This window comes from Ambystoma mexicanum, chromosome 1q, assembly GCF_040938575.1.
Source record: "Ambystoma mexicanum isolate Mex_15411 chromosome 1q, UKY_AmexF1_1, whole genome shotgun sequence".
Lineage (NCBI taxonomy): Eukaryota > Metazoa > Chordata > Amphibia > Caudata > Ambystomatidae > Ambystoma > Ambystoma mexicanum.
The window spans coordinates 86,560,807-86,581,969 of NC_090922.1; positions in this window are offsets into that span (position 1 = coordinate 86,560,807).

Sequence of the window (21,163 nt, forward strand, 5' to 3'; positions counted from 1 at the left end):
AATGGACAAGGAAGGGAGATGGTCAGATCTGGAACAGCCTAAAAATAGAACGCCAGATCCCACAGCATTTACTGAGCGCCCCGAGGATGATCACATAGTGAGAAGAGAGAGTCAACATCAAATGTAAGCAGCTTAAGGTCATTATCGACAAGGAGACAGACGGGGACGATTATCCCTGTCATGGATAGACTAATAGTGGGATCCGACTATGGGATGGGGTTCACACAGTCTCCCTTATTGGAGAAAGGGGGACCAAGACCGCTATACATTCCATGGCCACAGTTGGAAAATGATAACTTAAGATGTAAGCTCCTGAGTTTGACTTGAGGGGCTGTTAAATGGATTTATGAATTAGAGAAAATAACAGGAGGAAATACGCTGCCCATAGGAGACATAAAAGTTCTAATGTCAGCTATTCTTGGGGAGAGAGCTGATGACATATGGAGAAGAGAGTGTAACTGCACAAAACACAGCACACGATGGAGCGATGTTTAATAATTGGAGGGCTCCAGGGTACAGTACCCTGATACATCAGATATGGTTGCAATTATGACACGTAAAATGAAAGAAGATGAATACCCTATTGCTTACATTTAGGATATTCAGGAGAAATGTCAGCTTGAAACTCGCGAGCCATGGGAAAAGACAGTGCTGTTATTTTATCATATTTTATGTCAAGGGTTGCCTGAGCCAGTACAGAGGCAGATGAAAAAAACAAGTGGGGATGGAAGCAAATCCATGGGCTGAGATACAGTTGACAATAGCACATCATTGTCGGTTATTGCAAGTTATTGCAAGAGAAAAACAAGAAGAAAGATGAAAATAGGAAAATTGAGGAATTCAAGTTAGTTCAGAAACAATTGTCAAAATTTGCCATAGAAGGGGCGGTACTGACAAGAGGAGAAGGATTGGGAATGCAGGAAGCAAAAGGTACATCGCAGGCAAAAAGTTCATGCCCGATGGACCAAGGTGGATATGGGTTTACGCCACAAGGCAGAGGTATGGGTTATAGAGGAAGAGGAGGCAGATTTCATAATCAGCAAGGTGGGTGTCAAAATATACAGAATGAGAACCAGAGTACTTAGGGAGGATGAAATAAAAGAGGGATTAACAGAAGAGTTCCTCCAGTACGTTACTACTAAAATTGTTCGTGCTGAAGAAGATGGCCAAAACCGACTGAGCCATCGAAACCGGTCAACATCTATGGTTATGGTGCTCACATAACCTGATGAGATACTCCCCTGAGCCAGATTCGTGTAGCTATCTCACACACAATGAGCTCTTTTTAAAGACATCCCATGCTGATTGGGATGATTTTTTAACTTTGCATCTTCTTGTTCCACTCGTAAACCATCCACATGTGGGTACAGTTGTAGCCTAAGGGTGAATAAAGACAGTACTGACATTCCTATGGCACTAGCTACCACATGTTCAGCATTTTAGCAATTTCTCACAGGATCTAATGACAAGTCCTGTTGTTGAAATTAATGTGTTGTTTTTACACTGGACTTTGTTGTTTCCTTGTTGAAACGTAATGTTTCCTGTTGAAAATTGTCCACACAATTGATGAGAACTAGGGACAGTTTTTCTTAATCTATCCCTCTTAGATAGGCGGTGCAATACTCGCCATCTAGGGACAGGCACCCTTGTTATGGCAAGGGAGGCACAGATAGGTCATTGTTTTTCTATATGTGCTATGCAAATATGGTTTGAATGTCATTCATACTCACGACAGACACAGTTAATATTTTGGGAAGAGATTTAATGACGAAACTTAAAATTATGATTTTATTTACTAATCAATGAATAGTGTGCTCCACTCCAGGAATACACTATTTAAACGTGGGAGAGTTCATAATGGCGTTCACGGAGAAAGTAGCTTTGCAAGGTGTTCCAATAGATTCAGAGATTTTTCTATATGGGGTGAGCATTTTACTGACGTGTCTACCTGGTCTGGTGGGAAAGATTTTGAGAATCCCTGAAGAGTTTCTATTTACACCACAAATACCCATGGATGAGGAGGGTGGACAAACTATTCCTATAGAGTTGGAAGCAGCTATAATACAAAAAGAAATGGCAATGCTTGAAGAAGTAGATGATGACGGTAGACCATGGAGAACAGTGATAGCTCTTGAAGAGGGGTACAGATTGACTGACATAACTTATGACAATATGTTCGGGAAGGACCGAAGTGATGATGTATAGGCGTCTTATAAATGCCATATCATAAAATAAAGTAGTGTTCTTCATGAGCATTACATACTGGATAAGGATAGAGAAAAGGGAAGTCCCACAGCGAATGGTGATAATGCGGCAGCGACCAGCATTCTTTCAGGAGGTACTTGAAAAGGTGCTGAGTGCCTTATCGACCACAGGCACTTATGACGTAGGTTTATTGAAGTAGATAGGGGAGAGTAAAATAAAGCTTAAGCGTGGAGTCAATTTTATCCTGATCAAACAGTACCCCATGTCACGAGAAGCTGATGAAGGTATATTTTAGACTATTTCAGCACTGATGAATAAGGGGATTCTGGTGCCATCAGTGTAATTATGTAATACCGCTGTGTATCCGATTAAAAAATCTAAAGGAGGGTCATGGAGATTTATCCAGGATTTGAGAACTCTTAACCAAATTGTAGATGCTGAGTTTCCTTTAGTTCCTAATCCGTGACAATATTATTTAGTATCCCAGTAGATGCTCTATACTTCATGATGATCGATTTGAAAAATACTTTTTTCTCGATTCTGTTGCATAATGGTATTCACGTTCAGTTCCTAAGATTTTAGTCGATTTCTATATTTTGTGCATTGTTTTGTTAATGCCTGTGTCAAAATGTTGGGAAAAGATTTTGGGCCTCATTACGACCCTGGCGGAACGGGTTAAATGGCGCCGTAAAAGGCTGCGGCGCTGTTCAACCCGTTCCGCCACATTACGAGGTCCCCTCGCGGGACACGTTAAGCACGCCTGGGAAAACCAGGCGTGCATATCGGGTCCCGCGAGGGGAAGAGGGAGCAAACAACAGGCCATCTCGTAATGGGCCGTTGTTTACTCCCTCTCCCATTCCCATTCAGCCCTATAGGGGCTGAAATGGGAATGGGGATGAATCGTGTCCGTGTCCTCGAGTGAGGAATTACCAGGCCATCCGAACTCGGAATGGTCCGGTAAGTCCTCATTCCGAGGACACGGACACGGATGCGATTTTGCTGGCAGCCATGCCGCAAATTGCGGCATGGCTACCAGCATAACTTGTAATGAGGGCCTTTGTCCTAAAGCCTCACTACCATACTCATTGTTCAGTGTTGAAGTAAACTACGCAGTCTAGCATAAATACCAACATGATCATGCCTGGGTAGTTGAGAGAAAGGATAATATCCTGTTTCAACATACAATTAAACTTTCCAGCATTTACTTCGGACCAAATGATCCTGTTACCCTGCTGGCTAAGTGCAATATGTTGCTGGAGTGTCTGGACTTTCCTTATCTTGTTCATTCCTAACACCAAGTGGAGGATGGCATGATCACTGAGATTAGTGTGTTACATTTAAAATTTCCTGACACAGTTGCACCTACAAAAAGGTAATCACTCCTACAGGATACTTTGGTGTTTGTCCAAGTAGTTAGCCCCTTGTTGCCTGTTTTGCTTGATTCTTCTACCCGGCCACCCATACCACCCTCCAGCCTACTTCTGCAGGAGTCTGTCCTGATACATTCTGGTTTCACGATCACCGTCTTGTGGCCAATGCTGGATTTGACTTTTATGGACTTCATTGATTCACGGTGTGCCACCTTTTCTAAACTATCATGATGGACTTCTGGAAATTTCGTCAGGCCTAGTACGATAGTCGCTTGTTTTGTTCTCCCGTCCCTTTCTGCACCCCTTTCCCTCACCTTTTGTTTTCTCCGGCTCTACCAGAAATGTTGTCAGGCTTAGTACGCTAGTCGCCTTTACGTTTCCATTTCCTTACCACTCTCCCCCTTCCTTACTTGTCTTAGCTCTTGCACTATCTGGAATGTCGTCAGGACGAGTACGATAGTTATTTTCACATCCTTACTGTTCATTGCCTGTAAGGATTTCATTATATTTTCCAATGTTCCTTCCCTTGAAGTGCTTTGAAACACATTGTGTATAGGCGCTACATGAATAAACTATCAAATCATATCATAAGGACTCCCAAGATTTGACTTCATTTATGTTTTGCCAAAAAAGACTAAAACATACTAGGCTACTTCAAGGGTACTGTGAATCCCACCAATCTTTAACAGAGTCTTACAGATGGACTTACGCAATATCGATCTTGAAAGTGAGGTGATACAATACATAGATGATCTATTGATTTGCAGTAAAACAGAGGACGAGTGCAGTCAGGACTCTATCTGATTAATGACTATTCTAGCAGACAAGGGGTATAAGGTGGATAAGGAGAATTTACAGTACTGTCAAGAAGAGGTGTTATGCATAGGTCAGTTGATTTCACATGAGGGAAATAGACACCTGAAAGAGCAGAAGCAATCACGAAAACATCAAAACCGAAGAAAGTGAGACAAATGCAGCAGTTTCTGGGTTTGTGTAATTAGATTAGAGCCTGGGTGTTTGATTACAGCACATGTTATTGTATTTGTTTTCACACACAAATGGGTCATTGGTGAAAGCAGTGCTTACAGAAAGAACCACATTAGTGTGCAAACCGTTAGGATATTACAGTGGGATTTAGACCCATTTATGAGAGGACACTTCCCTTGTGAACAATCTTTGGCAGCCACTACGTTTGCAATTGAAAAATACACAAATATTGTCATGGGCTGCTCTATGACCCTCGTCATGGAACATGCTCTATTTACTATTCTAGAGAAACCCAAAGGTACATTGACATCCAAAAGAGCTCCAGTTTATGAGGTAATGATTTCCAACCCAGCGATTTAAATTGTAAGATGTAAAATAGTGAACCCTGCCATGGTCATAACTGAACCCGTAGAAGAAGGTGATTAAGTGCATGACTGTGCCAATAATGTTGATGACATGCCCTGTGTGAAGGAGAATGCTTTAGCAGAAGGGGAGATTCTTTAATTCATGGTTCTTCAAAATGTATCAGATTAGTGGGAAAGGCATTCAGGCGCAGCAGTAGTAAGACACAGATTAAATGGAGAATTCGAAGTAGTAGCAAGTGCAAGGCTACTGTCTCATTTTTCAGCTCAAGTAGCAGAATTAATAGTGCTTATTGTCGCACTTGAGAAACATGAAGGGCAGGAAGTGATGGTGTACAGTGACTCCGCCTATGTGACGTTGACCGTACACTCAGGGTTGGCACGTAGGACAAGGAGGGGCTACCTCCATGCAGATGGCACTCCGTTGCAACATGCATCCTTATTGGAGAGACTCATCAAGGCACTACAACTGCTAGTAGCCAGAGCGGTAGTAAAATGCGCAGCGCATACTAAGTGAACAGATTTTATCTCTTGCGGGAATAAAACTGCAGACGTAGAAGCCAAAAGGGTTGAATATTCCCCAGAATTTTTTTTTGCAACCGAAGATATTAAAGGAAATTCAGTTACAACCATGTTGGTACAGGAAGCATTTAACAAATTGTCAATAACCCAATTAGTAGAGATTCAGGGAAGTGCACCTCTGGAAGAACAAGAACTGTGGAAACTAAAGGGATGTTCTTTATCCCCCACAGAAACTTTAAGGTGACAGTACAGCACTGGAAAGCCAGTAATGCCAGTAACTTTATTAAAGGTTGCGCTTGAACAGCTACCTTGCCCTGTGTATGTAACTAGAGAGTCTTGCTGCTACTATTGCAGAAGACTGGTTTATTCCTAATTTATTGGAACGCGTTGCACTAGTTATGGTGAATTGCATCGTGTGTGAAATGTGTACTGCTGGGCATACACTGAGAATGATTAGAGGAGTAATACCTCGACTGAATGGTCTGTTTCAGCATTTATCGCCTATGTTGATATGCTGCAGACATGTAATGGATATAGGTATCTATTTGTGGTGGTGAGTCCCTTCTTGAGGTGGATCAAAGCAGGTCCATGTACACACCTTGATGCCACTTACGCAGCAAGGTTTTTAGTGTGCAAGATATTCCTGAGGTGGGGTGTGTGTGAAGTATTAAGATCCTATAATGGGCCACATTTTCTCAATGAGCTATTTGAACAAATAGGGCTTTTATAAAATATAAAGCACAAGTTCTCTTCTTCCCGTCACCCGCAAGCAAATTGGATATGCGAGAGACTCAATGGCCTCCTCAAAGAAAGGACTGCAAAGATTATATTGACTTTGAAAAAGGGATGGCTGTATTGCCTACCCCATGCCTTATATGCCCTTCAGAATCAGCCAGGATCACACCACCACTTCACCCCGCAAAAACTAGTGACAGGGTGTCGAATGAGAATGCCCCTTACACCTCCATCTAGGAGTAAGAGTGATGCCCAGAGTGTAGCAAAAACGTTAGGTGGTGAGATGCATGATTGTTTGACATGTATGGCCTCTAGTATTTCTTTCATTTCAGATCAAGTGAAGTATCAGCGGGTCGATCTAAGAACACGGAAGAAGAAAATTCAGCAACCAATCCATGTGAACTATTACCATCACCTAAGTTATATGCTGGGGACCTAGTGTTCATTACACATTTTACTATGAAGTGGCATGGGCCACGTTTTTATGGCCCTTTCATTGTCGAAGAGGTGTCCTCTTCTGCTGTTAACATACAAGTAAGCAGAGCTTGGTTGCACCTGAGCGACGTGAAGATTTATAAAGGCAAGACCTTCCCTCCCACCATTACTGATCCATAAGCAGGACAAGAAGAAGAATTTCCATGTGTGCAGACCCGATCGATGACTAAGAAGAAGGACGATAAAACAATGAGTGATTAATGTGTACTTTATTTGGACTGGAATTCAATAAACACTCATTATAATTATTTTTAGCATGGAGCGCGAGGACTTGCAGAGAATTTCAGGAATTTTGAAATTAACTTTTAAAAACATATTGAAGCAGAGAATAATGCAACAGTTATGCCTGAACATCATTTCTTGATCAGAAATTGGAAAAAAGACCAGTATCCAGATTCATTTTGTGGAGAATATTTGTTTTAAGTGATCAAAAATATGGTACCTGCCCATAGTGACGTTCATCGTCTTGTGGTTGCTGTCTCTGTGTTCATACTTCAATCTTACCCTGCTCTTGTTAGAAGAGATGTTAATATTCACACTTTATTTTACAGGATTCTAAAAACGGTCCAGTGATAAGAAGACTCCTTATTGTTATATATAAAGAATTTGATAATTGTGTTAAAAATGAGTAATGAAGAAAATGGCATGGTTATAGAGAATGAACAAGTTCAGCAAGCGGTAGGATGGCACGAGAAATAGATGCCCAGATTTGTATGCATGATGTACATTTGCATGATTGTTCTTGTTGTCTTTCTGTTCTGTACTTTTCACAGTCTCTCTCATCTTAGTACTTCTGCGGAAGAAGGAGTTCCGATGGTTCTCCCTACTGTGAAAAAAAATAAAGACAGGCTTTTTGATTGCTATAAGTATATTGGGAGACACAAAAAAGATGCAGAGGAAGACAGTGAAGGGATAAATACCTATCTAGATAACACAGTTCACCTTGGGAATAACATGTGGTACCAACACATGAAACATTGGGGGGAAAAGCATCTAAGGAGGGTTGCTATGTCTACTCTCTCATCCCCTATGCCATGAATACAGAAAGGACTTTTATGGCTAAAGAGGTTCCAGAGCACGATGCGAAGTGCTGCAGCCATCTTGCAACATGCACTACTCGAGGACAGTTCTAAGGAAGTTGGGCAACTTTGCGATGGAAATCAAAATGGTTGTTTCCATACTAGGATGACGCCATCAAGACTTTACAATTGGAGAAGGGGCCTGGATGGAAAAGCAAAATGCTTGTGTATCCTGCCGCAGGGCATGATGAGGTGATCATTGAAGAAATTAAGAGGATGTATTGCCCTGGTGTGATGGAAGTAGCCAGATCACCTTGATGTTGGGAACAAACCCAATTATTGATCTATGGATGAGTGAATTCCAAGAAAGAATGGGAAGTAAGAATGATGTCCTGTGCAGCTCATCTGCTGAAAACATATTATGTAAAAGAGGTACAGAAGGTGAATGATGGATGCTTAAAGTCATGGGCCAAGCATTCAAAACTGTTGACATGGGTAGATGACAATTCAGGCCCAGTAGTAATCCTATTGGTGAATGCAACACTATGCTTTCAAAGACACAGAAAGAACCATGTGGGATAAAACAAAGAATGCAAAACCACTATTGACATTCCTAGGATAGGAGAAGGGACAGCCATCCTTATGGATTGATATTGGGCTTGTGGATCTAGAGCCTATATGAGGTTTCCCAAGGATTGGGGTGGAGTATGTTCCTTGCTACTCATTCATGTTACAGCATTTGTGATTCCAAAGAGGGATTTGAACAATAGAGAATTACCAAAGGTGGATGTCCACTTGAGAAAAAGAAGATTGTTTGAACTTCTCTGACGGACAAGAAGGGCAAATTTCTCAGCCAAATCGATAACAGCGTATCACTCCATTCCTGAGAAACACAGGTTGTTCAGCAAGACTGCCACAATACTGATGCCTATATTCATGCCTGGGATCCAAATAGTGATGAACGCCAAGTGTTTAGAGATCACTAGATGGGAGCTTCTGCAGGCAATTAATGCTACCATAAAGGGATTCAACACCATTAAGGAAGAGTTGAGGGCCATACGACTGATGACCCACCAGAATAGGTATGTCCTTGATATGATCACAGCAATGGAAGGAGGAGTTTGCACCAAAATTAGGCCATCATGTTGCACATTCATACCTTCTCACGATTAACAAAATGAAACCCTGACAGAGGCCATAATGTTGTTGGCAAACCTGCATGACAAGATGGAAGATGGGACGGATGACATTGAAGATGACAGCTTGTTTTCCTCCCTGTTCTCATGGATTCCACAGTGGTTGGCAAATATCTTCAAAATTCTTGGAGTAATATTGGTGCTGGTGATGTTTGGATTCTGTGTGCTCAGGATAGTGATTTCCCAATGCAAGAAAACATCAAAGAAAGTGGTAGGGATGAAGATCATGATCGATGTCAAACCTGAACCAAATGCCAAGGAGATGACTGATGACTATGTCAGGAAATACATTGAGGCTAGCATTGTAGCACCTGAGGGATCGAAATTCCTGTATTGAAAGAATCATAAGAAGTATGTGGGATGATGGGTCTATTGTACCCTGAATGGACAATGTAATTACATGACCTGGAGTGTAGATGAACATGTCAAATGAGCAGGCACCCTGAAGGGGGTGATGAAGATATGGACACCAAAGAAACATTTATTCAAGAGAACAATCAGCATGCAGAAACAATTGGGGAGGTGGTCGAGGACTCGACCAGAGGGGGGAATGTAGAGGAGCAGCTGCATGCCTCTGCAGGAAACCCCTCACCCCTACCTCCATATGTTGGAAGCCTGAGATTGTGCCGTGTTTGACACCAGCAGTTGTGCCAATACTGCAACATACGTTTGAAAGAAGATACCAATTGAGACAACCCTATCAAATGTATCCCCAAAGGGATGACAATTTGAGGGAGGAACTCCCTGAAAGAATATATAAAAGGGCAAAGAAATAAGCCGGTGATACCATAAAAGAGTATGAACGATGTTTCAGAATACTGGCTGAAGAGGATGAATCCTGCAGAAACTAATGACAAAGTAAATAATCAAGTGAACATTTAAATATGAAAAAGAAGATTACATGTGCACAAAGTGCTGCAGAGAATCACCCGTTCAATAATTATACAGATGCTGAAATGTAAGTAAACTGAGTTATCATAGAAGCTGGTTATATTTAGTGAATATAATGAAGGCGAAGCCGCCATTGTATAGAGGCTGGACATTGTTATCATGAATTTTAGTAAGCCAGGACTCATGAAGAGGGAAATAGAAAATCTATGTTGCAGCAAGAATAAGCTGAATTGTGGAGCTGCATGGCAAGGCTATTTGGCCTAAGTCAAGACTGAAGCAGCCAAGGTCCGTTATCTATTCAGAAAAGGAGCGAACATGCAAGAATGAATCATCTCTTGTTAAGGTGCAAAGAAATAACACCAACTGTGATTACTTCATTTAAGACATTAAAAGCTGCAAAATGGACCAAATAATGTTCTCCTGTCACGTGAGCCAAAGAGGAAAATAGAGTTCGAACTTGGAGTCCTAGAACACAATAGGGAGTGCCTGCACTACCATGTATTCTCATATACAAGGATACTTCGCAAGGCCAGGTTCAAAGACAATCTCCATGGCTGAAGGCTTGGATGCAGGGCTAATTGTGTGGGGAGGTAGAGCCAGGCCCATCTGCTTGCACGTGGGTCTGGGCCTACGTGCTGCTAAGTGAACCAAATGTTCCAGACATGGCACAAGCGTGCCAACCAATTATAGTGGTCCATATAACGAAGGACCTTACAGTTTTAAGACCAATGAGAAACTGCAAATCTAATGTTTCTGAAGATTACATGTTTTAGAGGGCAGCCAATTACAATCCTATTTCCTATAGATGATATACTTAGACGTTCCCCTTAAGCCTATCTCGATCCCTAGTATGTTTTTCATTATTACCACATAGTTTGACGTCACCTCTGACATATTTTTTGTATGAAGTCTGTGTTCTGTGAAAAGATGGCTGAAAGAAATCGAGCATACAACTGTTGATGTTCATTGTAACTCCCTGTTTTAGATCATTGTTAATAAAACAGTACTTTGCCATCTTCCTGAGTTGGTTTGGTTATTTGGACTTGGAGTTATTCTGTGTGAACCCATCCATTACATGCACGTTCCTAAAGGGCCCTAAACTCAGAGGTCTCCAAAATGGCACCTTCTGGTGTCTTCACTTGTGGTACAGTGAAGGAGAAAGTGGGTTTCATCTTTTAGAAGTTCCAATATGCAGGTCAATTACTCTATTTCAGAGATCTTCTCCATGATGGGAAACACTAAAAGGCCCCAATGTGCATACCAATTTAAATGGTTGCTGGACTATATTAAATACTTAGGAGTTGTGGTCTCCAGGAACAGTGAACTAATGTATACATGTAATTACAGCATATATGCAAACCAGCTGGAGACCAAACCGAGTAAATGGAAGCACATACCACTGTCGATGGTGGGTAGGTTTGCTATGATCAAGATGACGGTCTTGCCCAAACTACTAAATCTGTTTTTGAACATATCCCTGTGGCCGAGACAGACATTCTTCTCCAAAGTACATTGAATACTCTCCAAGTTTCTCTGGCACTCTGGGCGGTGCACACAAATGGGAGGAATTTGCACAATCCTACCACAGAGTAGGATTGATGGAGTGAACTTTGAACTATATTCGGTGGCAGCCCAAACCCAGTTCACCTCCGATTGGTTAGGGATGAGCGATGAACAGCCTCATGTTCAATTAGAATGGGTTTCTGTGGGGAAGGCAGAACTGAAAACACTTTTGGTCGGTAAGGACTATAGGGATGAACGTTGAATTGACCCAGTAATGATAACTCTTATGGCATAGCATAACATATTTCTAAAGACGGGTGCACTGACCCCTAACATAAACAGTTGCTACTCTGGAGATTTCCGGACATGGCCCCGACCTGGGATGATTGAGGCACATTCGGACAAGTTAGGACATCATACCATTGGGGACCTTTACCCAGAGGGACAGTTTCTGAATATGCAAAGTTGGAATAGAGATCATAAAGGCACACCCACATAAATATTGCAATACTATAGACTACGTTCAGCGTTTTCAAAGATATGGCAGTCCTATCTCCTAGAACCCGCAGAGAATTGGTGTGTGGCATACATTTTGACTTCATACAGGTGCTGAAGAATAGTGGCAACTCTTTACAAGTTGACTATTGAACAAATGCCAGACACAACAATTAAAGTTAGGTATGAAAGGGCGTCGACATGGGAACAGAGATTACGGATGAAGAAAGACACAAGATGTGCACCCTCCTGGGTCAAGTCTTGCTAAACATTAGATTCAAGCTTATGCAGCATCAAATACTAAATAGACTGCATTACACACCTGCAAAACTCAAAGAGATCTACCCTGATAATGGAGGCTTATGCCCCCGCTGCAAGGCAGCGGACACAGGATATATGCATATGTTATGGCAATGCCCCAGGTTAACTAGTTTCTGGTTACAGGTATGCGATAAACTGACCAATATAGTCACTGCACCAGTCCCAGTGACACCCAAAGGATGCTTGTTTGGCTTATGGGAGGGTATACCAGAAGGATGTAAAATATTTTTGAATCTAGGATCTCTGCTGCCAAAGAGAAGTATTCTGAGAAAATGGAAGTGTCATATAGCGCCGGCTGTGGTAGAATGGTTGGGGGAGGTAATGTGGGCCAACGACTGTGAAGAATTATTTGTTACACTGAAGCCAGAAACGTCTAGGCCAAAGACTATATGGGCACATTTCAGAAATGATTTGTTGAAAAGGGACGTGACCTGATTGCTAAACAAAGCTGGCTGCATTGGGGAGGGGTAGGAGCTTGTTATGTGAAAAAATAATGCCTACTCGCCCGGGCTGGGGATAACACTGGCCTGCAACGCTAGCAATCTGATGGTATGTAACATTACTGTATACCAATGGTACAACTGCAACTAGTTATGTAAGCCAAGCATATAAAGTGGTAAAACAAAATAGAAAAAAAAGAGGTTCCAATATGCATGGTTCACAAAGATCCTGCATCCCTCGTGCTTCCAGGTTTGTCTGTCTGCCTCTTTTGATCTCCAGTCAGTGGTCGCCCACCCTGTATTTGGTCGCATTTGCCTCTCTTCAGTAGTCGATAACATTTCATTTTGTTCTCCGTCACTACCTGGGTTTGCCTTTGGACTATATAGTGTTATTTAGACCGGGGTCGTAGGAGTTCTGGGTTTGAGATTGTTCTGTTTTGTCAGGTGTTTGTGTCGTTATTTACTTTTTACTGATAGGATCCACCATTGCTGTCTTTAATATGTGTCCAGAACTCCCTGAATTGATTATTGTGTTTAGTAATATACCCTGCTATGGGTGCATTGTTGAATGTGTTTCAGTGGACATGATTCATGGAATGTTTTCCTATGGGACTACGCCATTATAAAACACTTCCATGAATCAGGCCTAAAGAATCTATTTGCAGAATAGTGAATTGTTTCTGTTGGAGTCTTGTCCCACTTGGCAGGGTCTTGGTTTAAAGTTGGTCCACTGACCTCTCTTCCATATAGGAGATTTGGCTTAATGATACAATCAAATAATATAATTCAAAGCCTTATTTATTTATTTATTTATTTTTACATTTGTATAGCGCGCTACAGCCCAAAGGCATTGAGGCGCTTGTTGCAAGAAGGTGTACATAAGCAAAATTACATAGGAGGCAGTGGTTACTTGGTTACAGCATGTTAGCAGGTTATACAGTACAGTTGGGTTGACCACGTTAGGTAAACAGTATTGTACAGGGTAGCGCTAACTTGGGAGTTGAACTAAGCAGTTTAGACAAACAGCGTTGTTTTGATAGCTTTGCAGAACGCTAAGTGGGAGTCAATTCCCCTAATGTGCGATGGTAGGGCATTCCAGTGGGCAGCTGCGATGGTTGGGAAGCTGGAGCCGCCTGCACGTACTCTGCGTGTTATGGGTTTGGTGATCATGGTCGTATAGGCAAGTCTGAATGGCCTTGCGGAGGTGGGCATGGCTACACGCCGAGCCAAGTATGGGAGGGCCAAATCATGGAGGCATTTGTGTGTGAGGGAAAGGATTTTGAAGATGATTCTTTGTTTTACGGGAAGCCAGTGGACTTGTCTCCTAAGGTCTGAGATGTGGTCCTTTCTGGGTGGCTTCAGGGTAAACAGTTTGGATTGAATGACATAATATGTCTGTTATGCTTTGCCATGCAGTGCTTCTGTGGCTTATGGAACATTTACAGAGGCACTAAGGTTGATGACCAGATGCCACAGTGTTGTACAATTTCTTTATTGAAATAGAAATTGTGTTGCCTGCTGATGTGTCTAGCTTCTTATATTTTCGGTAAGCCATTACTTTAGCTTTTATTTTGTTAATTGTATGGATCTTTCTGGGATATACAAGCTTTTTTGTAGATACTGCTCTTTGGGTATAGTAGAACCAAATCATCAGCATAGAGGAGGCATTGCACCATATTATCACCTAGTCATAAATGTTTCGCTGTGAAAGTGAGATCACTAGTGTACAAATTACAAAGAGAGTGGCTTATGCAATGCCCATGTTGAACCACCATTCACCTCTCTCATTGAGATGGTTTCTATGTTGATTTTGCACTGCATTTGGACCCGGAGCACACTTAATTAATTAGGTCAAAGAGTCTCATAGTCTCATAGATAGCCCTGGATGTCACACTGAATCAAATGCATGTGTGTGTGTGAGAGTGTGTGTGTGTGTGAGAGAGTGTGTGTGGGAGAGAGAGAGAGAGGGGGGGAGACGTGGTATCAAGAGAGAAACAGACTCAAAGATATTACTTTAAAAACCTTTATTTACTAAAGTTCCTGGGTTGATCTAATGTCTGATTGGCCCTAACTCTAAAGGGATGGTTTCCTTAACTGACGCTTCTAAGAGCCGTCTGTGTCTGACAGTCCAAAACAATAATCGGTCAGTGTCTAAACCTGTGCTTGCCCTCACTCTTTACAAAAAAGTGTTAAGAAGTCTTTAAAAAGAAAAATAGTGGTTCAAAGAAAAGGAAATGTAAACCACAGCTGCTTTCAGATAGTCTTACCAATGGATGTAGTTCTGCCAGTGCCAGATAGTTCAATTCAAAAGGGGAACACTTAGAACCTTTCATGCAGGGTTCTTGCAGCAAATCAAAAAAGTTCACAATATGCTTTAGTCTTTTGGGGTTCCCTTCTCTAAGCCCGGACTCTTCCAATGCCAAACAAAAAGAATACACAGTTCTGGTCAGGCCTCTCAGGGTTACCTTCCCCAAGCTTAGGCCCCTTCTGTCTGTTATTAAACAAAGTTCCTCTGGTCAGGAAGTAGCTTTTGTTTTTTACACAATTCCCCATAGGCCTCTCAGGGTTCCCTTCCCTCAATCTTATGCCCCTTTCATCTTTAAACAAACAAAGTTCTTCCAGTTAGGATGTACCTTTCATTGTACAGTTCTTACATGGGGTAGTATCAGAGACTTTCGAGAACGCTGGGCTCTTTGCTCCTTCCAAACGCATCCACTCTGACCTGCGCCCCTCTGCTTGCTCTCTGTACCTTTCTTCTGGCACCTTTTCTCTTCTGTGCCTCTTTCACTCTGTTCTTTTCCACTTACAGTGCCTCCTGCATGCCTTATTTCTATTGTGCACACATGCAACCTCTTTTTATCTTGCTGTACCTCTTGCACCCTCCCCTTGCCTTTCTCATGCTGCTGGGACCCTTTGTTCCTTTGGTTGTGCACTCTTGCACCTTCAAGTCACTTTCTCGTGCTGCTCGCACTTTCTTGTTTTCACCTTCGGGGGACACATACCCTCTTTTCACTTCCTCTCGCTTTTACTTTACCTTTTCAATTGGGTCGGGTCACTCTTACCCTCTTTCCTGGTTCTGGTCACTTGCACCTTTCTTTCTCATATATTTTTTACTTTCCTTTTATTTCTGCGCTCCAACCGCATTTTTGTTCAAGCTTTCTTTAAGGCTTTCTGCTTGTTTTCTCTCTCTCTCTTACTTACTTTTGTCTTTCTTTCTTTTGTGGCACTTTACACTCTTTCTGCTTGCTTTCTTTTCTATGCCTTTTCACAATCTGTTACTTGCCTTTTACTGCGTGCCGATTTACTTTGGTGGCTTCCTCCCGCTCCGCTGCAGTCGCACGCAAGCTCTCTCTCTCATTAACTTTCACAAATCTCACTGGGCAGTATCTGGTTGACAGGCAGTCCCTCCAGGAGATGCAGGGATGAGGTAAGGGTCTCACCACCTGCCCCTTAGGCACACCTGGAACCAGCACAGATCCAAAGGGAACGAGCACTCCACAGAATGCCGGCTCCCTCGCCACGCTGCAGCCCCTCACAGACACCGGGCCAGCATATCCTCAAAAAATTCTCCTCCAGCCTTCAGCTGCTGCTCCTCTCTGCTCCTTGGCTTCTCTGGTCCAGACGACATCCACAGTTTGCTCACTGATTCTGGCAGAACCCAACCTTTTATAGCATAGGGAAAAGTTAAGTGGAGTCAGGTGTGCACATCTAGCATAAAGTGCCTGGCCTTGCCTGACTCTATTAGTGGGACAGCCTAGTGGTAGGTTGTAGTAGTAGGCCCTGTCTTACTTCCCCAATAGATCCCACCAACACTGTGCGTACGCTCTGCGTACGCTGTGCGTACGCTGGACAATACGTTCAATTAAGACAGATGAGAGGAGGAGACAGACACCGAGCACCACGCCAGATTCACTCGATCAAATGTCTGGGTATCATGATCGGGCTAGTCTCGGGCAAGGCGGCTAATTGTGGATCCAACAGGTGACCAGCGAGTCCACACAATTAACACCGCGAACTTCGTGGTACAGTGTCATGCAGATGGGTTACACTTGTATTTACAGCAAATTTTGATGTTCACCCGTGGAAAACCTAGTGATTGGCGACTGAAGGTGACCCCCTCCGTGTATGAACATTAAATATTTTCCACTTGATTTGTAGAGAGAGGTTTCACAACTGACTAGCGAGTGAGGAAGTTTACTGTGTTATATATTTTTTCGCGGCTGTTCTTTGTTTTGAGTGACACACCTTCAAAAGCTGCCTTCCTCTACATGACCAGGTGGTGCATATCACCAAATTTGGTGTGTTTTGTCTACCTCTCTCTGGATTAAAAGCCAAGTTCATTGCCAGTGCAGGAATGAGCTGCCAGTAATTCTCCATCATTCAACCCCCACTCGACAACAATAGTGTTTGGTTGGGTTGTTTACTTTTTAGAGTGAAATACTGTTTAATTAGAAAACGGCTGTTGCTGTTTTCAAAGCCCTTCAAAATTGTAAAATAACATTTGTGTGAACTGTTTTTAGATATAAGTGCATACCCCCTGATGAATTTCCCTTTACTGTGTGTGTTTTGAATGAGTGAGGAATGAAACATGTTGGGTTGAATGGGATGAAGAAGTGTGGGATTTAATGTTTAATTGAGTAGTGTATGGTTCGAAATTGGTCAACTTTAGTAATTTTAGTTTGACCTTGGGTAGTGATTTTTTCATACGCCCCTGTTCTTAAACCTGTTTTGTTTTGGTTTATTTACACTTTCCACCCTCATGTGCGTTTTCTTTTGCTTGCTGTTTTTGAAATCTCAATTGCAATTTTCTGATTAATTGTATTCATGTTTGAAGGTGCTTTTGTCTTTTTAAACTAATGATTATTAATTATTGTGAATTGTAAAAAAGAAAGTCTATATACGAATATTTTGTTTGTGGTTTATGGTGTAGGAGTAAGCTTAAGCTACCACAATTTCCCAATTTGCTTAGCAATCAACACTTATATAACCCTCTACCATGGCTCATTGCATCAGAAGATAGATGTCCCACCTGTGACAACACACTGTTCACCAAACCTGATGCTTGTCATGTATAGGATTGCCTAAATCAGGGGGCCAGTTTGGCTGAGCAGTAGAACTACTTTTTTCCCCTTCCTCCCTGTTTGTTGGATTGACCTGTCTTGCTTCCCAATGCTTTTCTTATAGGTAATGCTCATTTATCTTAGTTGCATTTTCTTCGTCTCAGTGTTTGTTGGAAATGGGGAGGGGCAGATGGGACCAAGCCAATGAGAATTCTTGCAGGGCAAAGACTAATAAGATGGTTCATAATGGGGAGAAGGAGAACACCCAGCATGATTTTTATATGTCTAGGGCAATTCCATTTTCCTCATGTCTTCTTCCTTTACTGGTGATTTGTAATAGTTGGACTGATATGGATAAGGAGTTCTTTGACTTGAGTTGGGGAAGGACCCATTAATTTTATAGCCAATCAGATTCTGGGCCCTCTGGTTTCCATATGTCCACACCCTTGACATTCTATTTTGATTGGACTTCTTTTCTTTTTTCAAGAGAGATAGACCAGAATATCCTATAAAGGCACCAGGGATGTCTTCCTCACCCTCTGTTATCCTAATCGGATACGTGTCTCGCCTGAGTGTCTTCTTGATTTTTTTACCCCGGATTCCCCTACCTAGGGGATCTTCCCTCGCTTGTCCATCCTCATGGTCAGGATACAAAAGAGATGGCCCTTCCATGGCCACCCGAACAGAGGATCCTGGGGAAGAAGGTGGGAGAACACCGTCAGGTTTCTCACAGTGTGTGTGTAAGTGAGTGTGAGACTTATAAAGTGCAAACCTAGCTGGAAAATACTGATCACTGTACTAAGGAGACACCCAAGGAGTTACTATTAGGGTGCAGGATGGGTAGAGAGAACAGAGAGGGGGGACTCAAGAGGGGGGTGAAGTGTTGCATGGAGCAATCAGTGATTGGTGAGATGCTATTTGAAGAGTAGAGTCTTCAGGTCCTTCCTGAAGTGTAAAATGGAGGGGGCCAGTCTTGTCTGTGTTGGTGTGTGTGTGTGCGTGTGTGTGTGTGTGTGTGTGGTTTCGTATAATGTCTGTGCTTAAATTATTGGACAAATACATCATGAATGGGTACTTAGAGTAGTAGCACTGGCCGTATTAGACACAGCCATCACAAGTGTGTTCTTACAACGGTAACCCTGGCCTTATTGGGCAAGGCCATGAATACTCTGTACTTACAGGAGCAGTATTGTATAGTTGGAAAAAACCATTAAAGTAGCAGTACCAGCCTTATTGGGCTAAGTCAAGATATATGTGTGTGTACTTACAGTGTCAGTACTGAATTTATTGGGCAGATCCATCATGAGAATGTCATTACCATCCTCATCAATATAGAAGCTTTATTCGGTCATTGAACGATCAAAGTTCATATCATACATTAAACACAACATTTCAGAATAATAAAAATATGCAAAATAGACATCAAATGAATACATTATAAAAGTACGACTCAAAAGAGATGAAAGAAACAATTAAATGTCTTAAGAAATGGGTTTATCAATAACATTAAAAGTTCTCAGTCTCCTTAGCCATGCCATGTGCAAAAATTTGCCACAAAATACACCATAGATATCTCACCATTTGTTGTACAAAAATGTAATGCACCCGCTACCTTTCGGGTACCATTTAGTCTAAACATGGGTAGTAAATATCTAGCTCTTAGGGCATCATACCCATGGCACAGCAACATGAAGTGGGAGACTGATTCAATAGGTGCCCCACAAATTGAACACCCAGTGGTGTTGTGAGGGGACCAGTTCTTCGAATAAGCAGCAGCTCTCAAGGTGCCAAACTCTCAGATTTAGATAAAGTAACCGTGCATGAGGGGTTAGATGCAATCACGATAAAGTTCAAACCCAAAACCCTCCTTGTGACTAAGCTACTGGTGACTGCAGGAGAGTTTGAGGCAAGATGCCTCCATAGATAGCCTACACTCCTGCACACTTGCCTTCTTGACCAGATCCAGAGATACCTTCACGAGAGATAGTAATTACAGCAACACTACTGGAATTCTTGAGCAGATGAGAAGAGATAATGAATGTGTACTTAGAATGTACTTAGAATGGCAATGCTGGCATATATTGTGGGTATAGGCATTGTGAAAATGCATTGGAAAACGCTGCTATGTACTGTGTTGACCTGGAATCTGTTGCATTATTTCATGTGCGGTCCTACAGGACCCAGTGTAAATTGTATGTCTTTTTAGGAGCAACACGTTTGTCTTGGATGCAAGACACCACAGTGCAAAACAGGTTTGAATCCCGATCCTGCGCTTAGCAACCAATCTCGGGTATCATTAATTTATTTATTTTTATTGAATTTATAAAGCACACAGCGGCCCTGGGGCATCGTGGCGCTGTTAAAGAGTTCTTGCTTGGTTACATAGTTAAAGACAGTTTAGAATACAAGTAGTGTCATTGAGAATGTCCAGGTTCCTTGGTTAAAGTGGAACATTTGCTTTAGTTGGAGGAATGGGGTAAACAGACATTACAGATAAGGATAGGAAGGGGAAGGTTGGCAGGCAACACTAGGCAGTTTGGTTTTCAGTATTTTATGGAATGCTGTGTATGAAGTTTCATTTCTGAATGTAGTGGGGAGAGCGTTCCAGTTTTTGGGCGTTAGGTGTTGGAAGCTGGAGCCTCCTGCTTTAGCTCTTTTGAAGGGTGGTACATATATCTGATTGGCGAGGTGAGACGTAATGGGTCTGGAGGATGTGATAGGGGTGATCCTTTCCTATAGGTATGGTGGGGCAATGTGTGAGAGGCACTTGTGTGTGATGGCAAGGGTTTTGAAAAGGATGCTCTGTTTGACCGGTAGCCAGTGTGCCTCTCCCCAAGCCTGGGAGATATGTTCCCTTTTAGGGATGCTCAGTGCCACCCGGAGGGCGTTGTTCTGTGTGACTTGTAGTTTGTTAATGTTTTTGGAGGAAGTACATAGGAAGAGGGCATTGCAGTAGTCGAGTTTAGTGCTGACTGTGGCCCTGCTGATGGTGAGGCAGTTCTTGGTTGATAGAAAAGGTTTGACGGCGTTGATAATTTTAGTGGTGAATGTGGCTGAGGAGGCAATAGCATTGACCTGGCGAGTCATGGACAGGGAGGAATCAAGGTATACCCCCAGTGTTTTAACTGATGGAGATACAGTGATAGGTGTATTGTCAATGTGGAAGGTGGAGTATTGAGAGGAGAGTTTATTGAGTGTCTCTTTGGTGCCTACCAGGAGGATCTCAGTTTTGCCTCCATTGAGAGAAAGACCATTTGCTTCCATCCATGTTTGGACGGCTGCATAGATTTCAGTTAGGGCTTTGGCATCTTGTTCATAGGAGCCGGTTAGTGGGAGAAAGACTTGCATATTGTCGGCATAGTTAGTGTAGGCTATGCCGCGATGATCCAGGTCATTGAAGAGTGGAAGGGTGAAGATATAGAAGAGGGTGGGTGCCGTGCATGAGCCCTGTGGGACTCCACAGTGAATGGTAGTGGGTGCGGCACAGGCAGAGTCTGAGAATACCCTCATAAGTCTCCCTTTGAGGAAGGACTCAATCCAAGCTATGGCCTGAGGGGAAAAA